Genomic DNA, 12,204 nt, shown 5'->3' on the forward strand with positions numbered 1-12,204 from the left:
TTTTAATAGTTCCAGTGTATTGCTGACAAGTTTCCAAGGTTTTGTTTACCAAATGAAACCTTTTTAAAGCATAATGTCACTAGGTAAAAATTCTAGGTGACCACTTTTTCCCCTGAATGCTCTAAAGATATCTCTCTGTGGGATTAATTTTCCTGTCTCTGTGGAGAGGTATAGTGTCATTTTTTATGTTTCTATCTCTCCCTTCCTTGTCCCTATATGGGCTGCATTTAAGATTTTTCCCTGAGTCTAAACAGTTACATTAAGGTGCTACTTTGCAGAGCCATCTTAACTTACTTTTCTAGGGGTTACTGAAATTCTTGGATTTGTGAGTTTAGACATTTCATAAAATTTGTGAAAGTCTGACCACTGTTTCCTCCAATAATTCTGTTTCCGTTTTCTCTTTCTCCTTGGACAACGGTCATATTTACATTAGACTGCTCGGTAATATGCACTAGTGGTGGCGTATTAATCTCAATCTTTTTCCATTCCCTGTGCTTTATTTTATAATTTTCATTGATTTTTCTAGTTTTATAGATATGTTTTCTGCCACGTACAGTCTTCCATTAATTGCACTGTTTCATTCTTTACAGTTCCGTTTTAGTATTTTTATGCCTTTCATTCTTTCTTCATTCTGCTGTTTTTCTTTATCTTCTTGAATGCATAGCACATATTTACAGTAGACTGATATATATTTTACCAATTCTATTATTGATTTTTTTCTGGGCTCATTTCTATTGATTGATTCTCCCCTCTTTATTATGGTCAAACATTCATTGCTTGTTATATGCTGATATTTTTGAGAAATAGAGTTTATTTAGATAATAGTTTATAAACAAATTAAAAATATAATTTATAGTTCTTGTTTAACCTCTCATTTAGTTTCCCTTAGTAGTAACACTTTATGAACATGGGTTACAAATAATGAACCAACATAGACACATTAACTAATGTCTATAATGTATTCAGATGTCCTTAATCTTAATGTTCTTTTTCTGTCATATAGTTTCATCCAGAGTACCATATTATAGGTAGCTGTCATGTCTCATCAAGTTCCTCTTGGTTTCAACAGTTTCTCAAACTCTTATTGATGACCTTGATAATTTTGAGGAGGAGGGATAGACAAGTCTTTTGTAGATGTTACTCAGTAGGAATGTTACTCAACAGGAATGTGATGTTTTTCTCATAGAGTGATGGTCTTTTTGGAGGATGACCATAGAGGCAGTATACCCCATTTTCATTACATATCTGGTTAAGGATATTTAGCATCAACAAGACATCACCTGGCTGCGGGGGCACCTGCCAGGTTTCTCTGTTGTGAAGCTGTTCTTGGCCTCCTTTCCTTACTGAGCTCTGTGCAAAGAAGTCTCTGTCTTCCCACACCTCGGCACACTTGCTTGCGGAGTGGGGAGAGATGTTGCACCTCCCAAGGGTGGAATACTCACTAAGTTATTTGCTGCATGGATTTTTGTATCTTCTCCCATGTCTGTATACTCATTTATATCAGCATGGACTCATAAATTTTTCATATTTTCATTTATAATTCACTACTCTTTAATTTGTTTTTTGAGTGTTCCAGCTTTGGCCATTGAGAATTTTTCTCTGCTTTTCTTTCACTCTTTGACCATAGTAGTGTTCCTTTTTGTAAGCATTAATTAAATTTTGAGTGCTATAAGATCCTCCAACTCATTTTGTATTATTTCCTTCTGTAGTTTCAAAATCAGCTACTTCTCCATGGAATTCTGGTTTCTCTAATTGAAGAATTTTATCAGAAACCAAGAAGACTTGGATGCTAGATATACTCATTACTGTGGTATCATTGTTTATTGGCTTTCTCAGCAGACAGTGGAGAAATATGAATATCTACTAACCCGTGCATGTACATTTGCTTACGAGTATCTGTCATCGGTGAAGCGAAGCATAAATTCACATTGTTATATCCCACTATACATCCTTATCATGTGGCTCATTCTAGCCTCCTCCGCTTGCCTGTAACTCCCGCTTCAACAGTGAAAAAACCAGCTCCCACCACTGTTAGCTGTTTACTGAATGGTTCACTTCCAGCATACTTCCATAGCGGTATCAGAAATGTGAACCTGTAGCTTTATGGGAGAAAGTGTTATCAACTAGAGTCTAGTGCTTATATCCAGTTTCCTTTGGTTTTAGAGACTGAACCCATTTCTGAAGTTATGTTGGGCAAGCCCCTGCCCTCTTCAGTGAGGTCATTTCATACATTTATAATATTTGATCATATTCTGCATTCTATATTGGGATTCACCAACTCCCTTAATTGATTTTTTAAGCTTTGTGAACATTAAGCTTCATAATCTGTTCTGTAAATTTCTATGGATTTTTGCTGGGCTTGTGGTGCACATCTGTAATCCCTGAACTTGAGTTTGAGGTCAGCCTGAACTATATAGTGAGACCCTGTCGCAGATAAAAAAAAGCTCTATGGAGTTTGATAAACATAGTATTTTATATCTACCACTATAATATCATAAAGGGTAGTTTTATTATTCTAATAAATTCCCCTCTATTTTACCTACTCAACGTCTCTGCCCTCCCTTGAAATTCTTGATGAGCACTGTTACTGTTTCATAGTTATGCCTCTTCCCAAAAGTCATATACTTAAGATCTTATTGATGTGTCCATTCCAGACCAGCATCTGTCACTCAGCAATCTACATTTGAATTTCCTCCCTGTCCTTTCATAGCTTGATGCTCCCCTCCCGCCTTTTATCACTGACTAACCAGCATTCAATTATTAGGAAGTACTCATGGTTTTCTTATACATTCATTTATTGAAGAACATACTGCTTCCAGTTTTTGAGTAATGATACTATAAGCATTCATGTGTTAGTGTCCATACAGAATAAATATAAGTTTTTAAGTCAACTGCTAATTTACCTAGATCCACCACCTGTAGTAACACTACGTTTACCTTTGTAAGAAAGTGCCACACTATCTTCTAAACAACTTTTGCCTTTCACCAGAAATAAATGATGTTACTCTTGCTTAGCATCTTTTCTAATATTTAGTATGGCCAGGCTTTTGTATTTTGTCCATTCTGATATATAAATATTAGTGGACATTGTTTTTATTTGCGATTTCCTAATGATTTGATATAGAGCATTTTATACTGCTTATTTGCCTTTTATATTGTCTCCTGTGTTGAGGTATCTACTCAGATCTTAATTTTTTTCTTGGGTTATTCATTTTTTGGTGAATTTTAAGAATTACTTGTGTCTTTGGATATGTTTTCTATCAAATATGAGAATTTTGTGTCATTCAGACATTCTTTTTGTCGGTGACATGTATTTTCACTGTTTCTGGAATTGCATCATTGCCTTTGATGTGTTGCTGTTTAATTTTTATGTTCCTAGGCATATTTTTAAATTTATCCTGATTGCGGTATGTCTTGCCTCCTGGAGTTGTGAATTCATATTCATACTTTAAATTAGTAATGACATATTTTCCATTACTGTTTTTCTTCCATTTACTATTTTCCTTTACTGGTTCTCTAATTTTATATATTATATATGCATATAAATTTATATAAAATTTATATATTTTATATGCTAGATCTCCTCTTTCTATTTCCTGCCTCCTATTTTATTGTTTTGTGCTGATTAAATTCCTCAGATATGTAATTACATTTTTATCTTTGCCTAATTTATCACTTAAACTGACCATTTAATTTTTTATTTTGATAGGGTTTTTTCACTTTTATAATTTCCGTTTGCCTTTTTATTGTAATATGTTTGGCAATTCCTAGTTTTTTTATATATCTGTAACTCAATCTTCTTCTATTTCTTTAATGTTTTGTATATAGCGCATGGGTATTTTGAATCTGACAGTTCCAGACTCTTCTGTTCTTGAGAGTGCTACAACTTTACCCTTCATTTTTACTTGCCTTCCTTTGTGTTTGCTGATCTTTGATCATAAACCATGGAGCTAACACAATGAGTCTTCCCTGTGGACAGCACTCACTTCTGCTTGCCCACATAGTCAAGGTGCCTCTCTGAGCCAGAGCTGCTTTCAGTCCCCTTGATTTTACTCCAAGCAAGAGTCTCAGGAGTCTATTCCTTGTTGCTTTCCAAGCCCAGTCTCCCCAGCAACACAGTTGCTGTATTAATCTGGCCTTGTGATAACCTCATTCTTCCTTTAGTGTGAAATCAGGCCAGCTCTGATTTTCTACTGCTCTGATTTCTGCTTCTTTGCCCTGGGTTCTCTGCTTCCATTATTCCTTTGTTCCTGTCTTCAGAGTCTTCCTGCCATCACTTTGGAAAACTGAGACACTGGTTTCTATTCTCTGGTTCCCTATTGATATGGGTCCTGCTCAGACTTTTTTATTTGGTAGGGATGTGGGGAGAAGGATGGGCCATCTTTGGATGGTTCTATTTTTTGTGAGACCAGCAGTGACTCAAAGGGAGCATCTCATCCTAAGTGTAATGGTTGTAGACTGGCCAAAAAATAATATAAATCTATCTATTCTTCTGTGGAGACTGGGGTATCTAATTTCTCATTACTACGTACTAATAATGCTACCGTGATCATTTTTGACTAGGTCTTGTTTGTGTGTGGCTATGTCTCTAGACTTTAAACCCCGTAGTGAGGATTGCAAATACTCCTGTTTATTTAGGTATAAGGAAAGGAAATCTCTTGCACATAGATAGCAATATTTACCAAATTTTAACATATACACATACAAGGACTCAACATTTCTATTTCCAAGAATTTATCATAAAATATCCTGTAGGAATATTTGTATCATTATGTGAAGTTAAATTCACAGCTTTTTTGAAATACTGCCTGTAACAAATTATTGTAGAAAAGTACTTTGTTTTTAAAAATTGATTTAAAAATCACATGTTATACCATACAAAAATACTCAGTAGGAGCCTGTTAAGTTAAAAAGGCAAGGTTGCAAAACAGTATTCTGAGTATGATGTCTTTGTACACAATTTTTATAGAACTTTATTTATGCTAAAGGTATCTTTGATACAATTTTTCTTTTCTTTTTTATTTTAAAAATAGTAAAATACAACAAAACAAGACAGAACAAAACCAATCAAGACAATGTAGTGAAATTGGTACAGAATTTCACAGCAGGATACCAGGATAACAATAATAGGTACCATAGTATATCTTGTTATCTTCACAACAGTTGTCCATTCAATTGGGTATAACAAAATCAAACCAAAAGCAGAACATTATAAAACCAATCAAAACAGAATACTGAATAGAGCAAAACAATCAGAACAAAGCAAAACGGTGAAAACAATATTGGCCTTCAAAGAGAAGATAGAGGGAAATCCCCCATATTTGCTATATTGCATAGGGTCATTCTCCCAAGAGATTCTCAGACCTCTGGCCCCAGGACAACATAATCAACCAAAAATACAAGCATTTAGTTGCTTTATATACTTCAGTTGCTATCAATTCTGGTGGAAACCATCCAGTTGATAATGGGAGTGGGGCGGTGGGGGTGGAATGGGGGAAGCAAGGTGGGGGAGCCACGATACCTTTGATTCTCAGCCTGTGTGAAGGTAGGTTAGCGCGAGACACTGACTTATTTTCTTCCTGGCTCACCCATGGCTCACACCGCTTACCAGGAAAGCTGGCTTGTTGCTTTCTTAGTTGGTCCCCAAGTTCTGTCATGGCTGATTCTTGGGAGATGCTGACTTGTTTTCTCCCTGGCGCATCTGTAGCTCGACTGCACTGATTACCAGGAAGGATGGCTCCATGCTTTCTTGGTCCATCTTCAAGTTCCAGCATGGCTGCTTCTGGGGAGATGGTGACTTTTTCTTTCTCCTTTGAAACAATTTTCATGACGCTATTGTTGATCACTGACTCTGGGTGGGTAGAGGAGCAGGTATGAGAGAACTTATTCCCTGCTTCAAATTTTATGTATTGCTTGATTTTTTGGAACAGTAAATAGGAATTGCTTTTTTATCTGAAAAATAACAATATTGCCATTTTGGAGAAAGTGGGCTTAATGAAGAGAGAAGTATTTTTCAAGTTTCCAATATCTAAATATTTTTTGCTTCTTTTTGAGATAATGAAGAGCTCCTATCAGTACATGGTGGCATTATATCCCTTGTTAATAAAGGTTATAGCTTCATGCCTTACATGTGCTAGTTTTCATTTGTAGGGTCATTTGGTAATTTGAGTTTTGAGAAAGATATGCATTTGTATGTCACAGTAAGATAGTGTGAATGAAAACAAAAATTGATGATTTTTTAAAAAGGTAATTTCAAGTAGAAGTCCTCTAAATATTTTCAGGAAATTTAATGAAATAACTAAAGGGAATGTTAATAAGAGAAGAAGAGGAAGAAGTTGAAGAAGGAGTTGAAAAGGGTAGAAGAGGGAAGTGGTACCTGATGGAAAGAGTAAAAAGATTTATTTGTATACTGACTGAGATCAAAGTTGCACATTTGTAACTAGTGTAGAGAGAAGAAATAAATCTATTTGCAAACTGTTTTATTTGTAGGAGGAGAGGCTTTTCAGAAGGACAGTGGTGATATAGTACCTGTCTCTGGATTTTGGTTGCAGAACAGGTTTAGTTACTGTTTGCAGTGAAGGGTCTGACCATGAATATTGACTGCTAAGACATGGTTAGAGCCAAGGAACAGATGAATAGGGAAACAGTCCCCTAGTAGAAACAGGGGATTTCTTTTACTGGATGTTAGTCTGATAAATGCAAAGAACAATGACCATTATTTATAATTAATACTGATTTATGGTGTTGGTTCCCTTCTTTACTGGCTATAAAAATACAATTTATTTTTCATGTATACCCTGGTAACCTGTTTAGAATGAATGTGTGTGGAGAGATTTATGGTAGTACATTTGTCTTTATATGGTAAGTTAGTCCAACCCTTCTGTTTATTCTTTTTAGTATGAACTATTGTAGATAGATGTTGGAGAAACAAGGACGTGGTTCTAGGTTTTAAAGCATCCTTATTTGGAAAAGTACGGTGGGTGGCAAATATTATGAGCTAACATAAATAGAAAATGATAACATTTTTACTACTAAAGTATGACATTTAAAGGTTTCTATTTATCAAGTATGTTGATGAGAAGTTAGCTTTTCTCCAGAGGGATTAATGTTAATTGTATTACTCTATTGCTATTAACATGATTGGATTCATTTTTAGGCTTGGATTTTTGTTGGGCAGGTTTTCCTAGCATGTTCCAACACAAGTGGAAGAATGAGTCCTTTTCTTACTATAATGTCCTCCAATGTGTTCTCTGTGCTATGTTCTTGAAGAATGTCATTGAACGTTCCTCACTTCCTCCACTGTTGTCCCTCAGATCAATGACCTCAACCATGCTAACTTAGGGGGTCAGTAGGTAGGAGTGTCTCTTGTAATGTTTGGATTTCTGCAAGATTATAGTCTCAGTGAGGGCTAGAATTGACCACCTTTCCATTCCTGTTCACTGTCTTTAGCAGAGGCCACTCTACAGTACCATTCAAAAAGATAGTGAGGTAGAAAGGCAAAGAGTGGCTGAAAAAATAAGGGTTAAGGCAGTGGAGAATGGAAACACATCTGTCCATTTTTTGTTAGCTGCTGTCCACTTTTTATATCTAGTAATGATAAGCACACCTAGCTATGGGATAAAATGTGATAAGGTTTAAATATTGTGTTAGGACAACTACTTATCTGTCCTGGTTCAGTTAATTGTGCCATAATGTAGAGGGTGGTGAAACAGAACCTGATGAACATTTGAATCATGTCAGACCAACTTAAATAACATGTATTGAGCAGGGATGGGGGCAAGGAAAGCTCAGTGCATTGTCCTCGAGGAGTTTTATCTCCAGATGGATTGAAAGTGTCATTAGAATACAGAAAATACTAAAGGCACACACTGCTTTTCTGAATTTGAAATGGAACAGCTTGATATAACATTTTAAGATAATTTTGCAGTACAGCTTACTTGGATACTCATTCATTTGGGAAATGATAAGAATAAGGACAGAAATATATGCATCCATATAGCATCTTATTTTTTCTTTTATTAAATAGTTCAGGCATAAAGTATATAAAGTAACTATGTATGTGCTATCACCCAAGCTTAAGAAACAAAACATTGCCAATGAAATTATTTTTCTGCCATTCTATTCATTCCCTTCTTTTCTTCTCAGATACAAATTATAAAATCAAACTATGTAGATCGTATCATTCTGTACATAAAATTTCAACTATTTTGCAATTCATCGCCTTCCCCAAGATGTATGGAGATCTAATGAATTTTAATATTAATATTAACTGCTATATAGTCCAATGTATGATTCATAATTCATCTACTCTTCCCATGCTGGCCATTTAAATCACTTCAATGTTCCCCAAAGGCAAAATTTCTGTGAGCAATCTTAAGGACTGTAAACAGAGGTAGAATTGCAGGGCGATGAGAACATACTTCCTGAGCTTTACTCGGCCTCGCCAAGCTACTTTCCAGATTTCCCAGTTCATCCACTATGGCAGTTGGGGAGTGGCTTCCCTTCCCTCCCTCTTCCCTCCCTCCCCTCCCCCGCCTCCTCATCCCCCCACCCCTCCCTTTCTTCACTACTGTTGACAATTTCAATTTTAAGAAATTTAATTCTTATGTTATCATTTTAATTACATTGTTTTGGTTATCAGAGAGGTTAAGTGTATTTCAACAGCCTTGCTATTCTGCTGAATTACTTACCAATATCCTTTAGCCGCGTGTTTTTAAGAACATATATAAGCTGATCATATGCCCTTTGAACATTTTTCCTTTAGCTACACATAAAATATCCTATCATTTCTCACTATCGGTATATTTTAAACTTCAACAGCATACTGTGTCAAAAGAACATGTAAAGGAATTCCACATCTGATTGTGAAACAATATCACCTTGTGGGTTCACTGCTCATTTCCATGGCAAAGCCCTGAGCCTGGAAGTTAGGCAAGCCTGTGGGGGAAAGAGCATGGACTTTGCACTCGGAGAAGACTGTGCTCTCCACAGGCCAGTTAGGTAGCCTCAAATAGCCAATTACAAATTTGCACCTTGATTGCCTCCTGTCTTTCCTCACCTGTGAACTGAGGATACCAGAACATTGTGAGTTTGGACAATATATATATATATTTTTTTTCGTTTTTATCGGTACCAGGGATCAAACTCACGACTGCCTGCTTATGCCGCTGAGCTAAATCCCCAGCCCCTGAGTTTGGACAATATTGACAGCATCTTGTGCAGTGCCTCACTTAGAGTAAGCCTGCAGTAAACTGAAGTTATCATAAATAACAGAAATATCTGGCTGGGGATTTAGCTCAGTGGCTCAAGTGCTTGCCTGTAAGCATAAGGTCCTGAATTTGATCCCTAATATATATATATATATAAAGAAGTTTTGGGTCTCTTATTTCTACCTTTGCTTACTACCTGTTACCCAGATAGAATCCCAAGTATGTGTTTGGTATAGCAAAAAGTGTGAAATCGGTGAGTGTTCTGTTGATTGCTACTACTTCAGGGTTGTGAAGTCATTCTACACTTTAAATCACTTTTTAATATTTTATCATGTTATGCTTCTTTACAGTAAACTGAAGAGAGGGGGGTACTACAGATACCCTTATTCACCCTTATTTTCCAAGAGAGGGAGAAATGCGTCCCTGTTCCTACTAGGGGCTTTGTATTTGCTTTGTTTTTTAGATCCCTAAGCTGATTTATGTTGTTTAAGAGCCTCTGAGCAAGGTAGAAAGAAGCAGTTTTTGCTTTGTTTTTGGAACCATTTGCATTTTATATTATTGTCTTATAAAGGACAAGGATGCTTCAAGGTGAAAGCATAAGAAACAATTTAAGGTTTCCTCAAATGTTTTAGACAGATGGCTTCTGCACTGTCTGCAGGCACTGCTAGTTTTGTCTCCCTGATCCACTGACCCTCGCTGGCTGGTGCCTCATCTCCAGATTATAGTTGAGGCGTGACTAGAGGCTCCCTCTACCCCTGTTTCCTCCGGTTTCTTGATTACGTGTCTCTGGTTTATATTGATTTGGTGTTTTATTCCCTGCTTCTCTCCTCCTTTGGCAATCTTGCTTACACATGTATCCTGGGGACCCAGACGGTGTCCCACAAAGTGCTGAATTCGGTGTAAGTAATCCTGTTTCCTGGAAATAAATGTGATGCAGATTGCTTGCTTCATACCAAGAAGGTCAGCAAGGTGATCCAGAGAGTAATTGAAATGTCTCATGCCGTGATGCAGCCACGCTGACTTATTCTTGATTTATTTTTATCACATTTGTGACTGTCATATAGGTGTAAGTACGATCAGGAAAAAAGTAGACGATAATTTGTTTTAGCTGATTGTTTTTCTATTAAAAATAAGTACCTGGTTACATTTTTTCTTAGTCAATGATGTAGTGCCAAAAAGTCAACCATAATTCTGTTACTTTGCTTTTCATTTTTCTGAATTATTTATTGGTTCTATATGTTGTATCATTATAATTATAGGCTATATGCAATTTCACATTCTCTTCTTAGTATATGAAACCTGCTTAGTATAACACTGTTCCATGCGTTTACTGGCTACATGTGCTTGCACTTATGTGCCCAACTATTCATGACACATTCCTTATACTTGGGCATTATATTGTTTGCAGTTGTTATTGCTATCAATGATGCTAAAATGGTTCTTTTTGACTCTTATGTTTTCATTTATGTGTGTATTTAAACACAAGAAAGGTAGAGGATAGTATATGCAGCGTTTAATGGTGTGGTGTTGGAGTCAAGTTTTCTAGGTTTGAATCCTCACTGAGGCTTAATGAGAATCCTCCCTGGCAAGACATGTGACCTTTATATATTCACAGTCTCATCTGTGAAGTAGGGTAAATTCTAGCACTTCATCAAGTTGTTATGAACGTTGACTAATACGTATGTTTAAAGAGTTTAAAATACTAATACAAAGTGAAATTTCATTAAAATTTAGCTATTGAATGATTCTGATTTGGGGAGCAATGAGGTGTGACAAGGGACATAGATGAAATAAGATTTGCCAGTGCTGGGGGATATATCTCAGCTGCACAGTGCCTGCCTGGCAAGCTCAAGGTCGTGCATTCGATCTCTTTACAAAAAAAATCTTTTTTTGCCATGATTGTTCTAATAATTGATTAATCTGGGTGGTGGGCACAGTGAGATTTGCTATACTATTCTACATTTTTTTTGTGTTTGAACTTTTATAATAAAAACTAAAAGCAGATGTAATATAAAAACATTTTGGTTTTAACATTTATTTTTACATTTCTGAAGTATTTGCTTTGGGTACATTTCCAGGAGTGGAATCTCAGCTGGGAGCTTATAATTGCTGTTTAGGGAAGAATGTATAAAGTATAGTAGAGTCTGTAATCTGTAAACATGCCAGTTAAACATAGTTTTATACAATGCTGGGTGTCAGCATTTGTATTAGCTTTCTTGTTCATGAGACAAAATACCTGACATCCAGAACCTAAGAAAGAGTGTAATGGTTTAATGTAGCTCATAATTTCAGCCCATGGCTGGCTGGCTCCAAGGTAGAAGATTCGTAGAAGGCCCTAGTGGAAAAAACCAGCACATTTCACAGTGGCATGGATATGGAGCACAGGGGAAGAGCACCAGTGAGAGACGCTCCCTCCAAAGGCACAACCAGTGACTCACGTCTGCCTGGGCCCCACCTCCTCAGGCCACACTCAACTGTAGGCATCAGTGGGTGAATCCATTGGGCAATACAGTGTCTCCATGATCCAATCACTGCTCCAGGAGTCTCAGTCCACTCAAGCTGATGACCAATAGCACACCATTCCATGTTTTTCATCCTATGTTACAAATAAAATGATATCTTATCATTGTTTTAATTTCCCTTTTCTGATCAGTAGAAACTTTGAGCACTTTTAAAAATTGTGTTTAGTGATAGCTAATTTTTAGTAATTTTTACACTATTAACTTTTGTGTTTGGTCCCTTTATCTGTTAGGACTTTGTAGGCTTCCATTTTATAAAAGCACTGTTACAGCTTGGTGGAATTAAACTTATTTTAGCAGTCTTATTTTTAAGTAAAAGGAGAACCTGTCATCACTATGTGACTATTTTGATATTTTGTTTAAAAATTCCTTCTTCAATATGTATGCATAGTAAAAATTGATACTTTGAAAATCCGCAATGTGGGAATGTTTACGATCTTTGTGGTGTACTGATTTTGAGTATGTTTCTGATTTAT

General features: G+C 36.3%; 1 protein-coding gene and 1 pseudogene across 2 annotated transcripts in view; one reads left to right on the forward strand and one right to left on the reverse strand.

Annotated features, from left to right (window-relative positions):
* Positions 1-5,828, reverse strand: part of LOC100735705 (putative RNA polymerase II subunit B1 CTD phosphatase RPAP2) — a 37,822-nt pseudogene extending 31,994 nt beyond the window's left edge.
* The window catches only part of Fank1 (fibronectin type III and ankyrin repeat domains 1), a 159,462-nt gene that overhangs the window by 104,252 nt on the left and 43,006 nt on the right, over positions 1-12,204 (forward strand). The window lies entirely within an intron of this gene.

This window comes from Cavia porcellus, unplaced genomic scaffold (genome assembly GCF_034190915.1).
Source record: "Cavia porcellus strain 051 isolate PalLab524CR breed Dunkin Hartley unplaced genomic scaffold, mCavPor4.1 scaffold_2, whole genome shotgun sequence".
Taxonomy (NCBI): domain Eukaryota; kingdom Metazoa; phylum Chordata; class Mammalia; order Rodentia; family Caviidae; genus Cavia; species Cavia porcellus.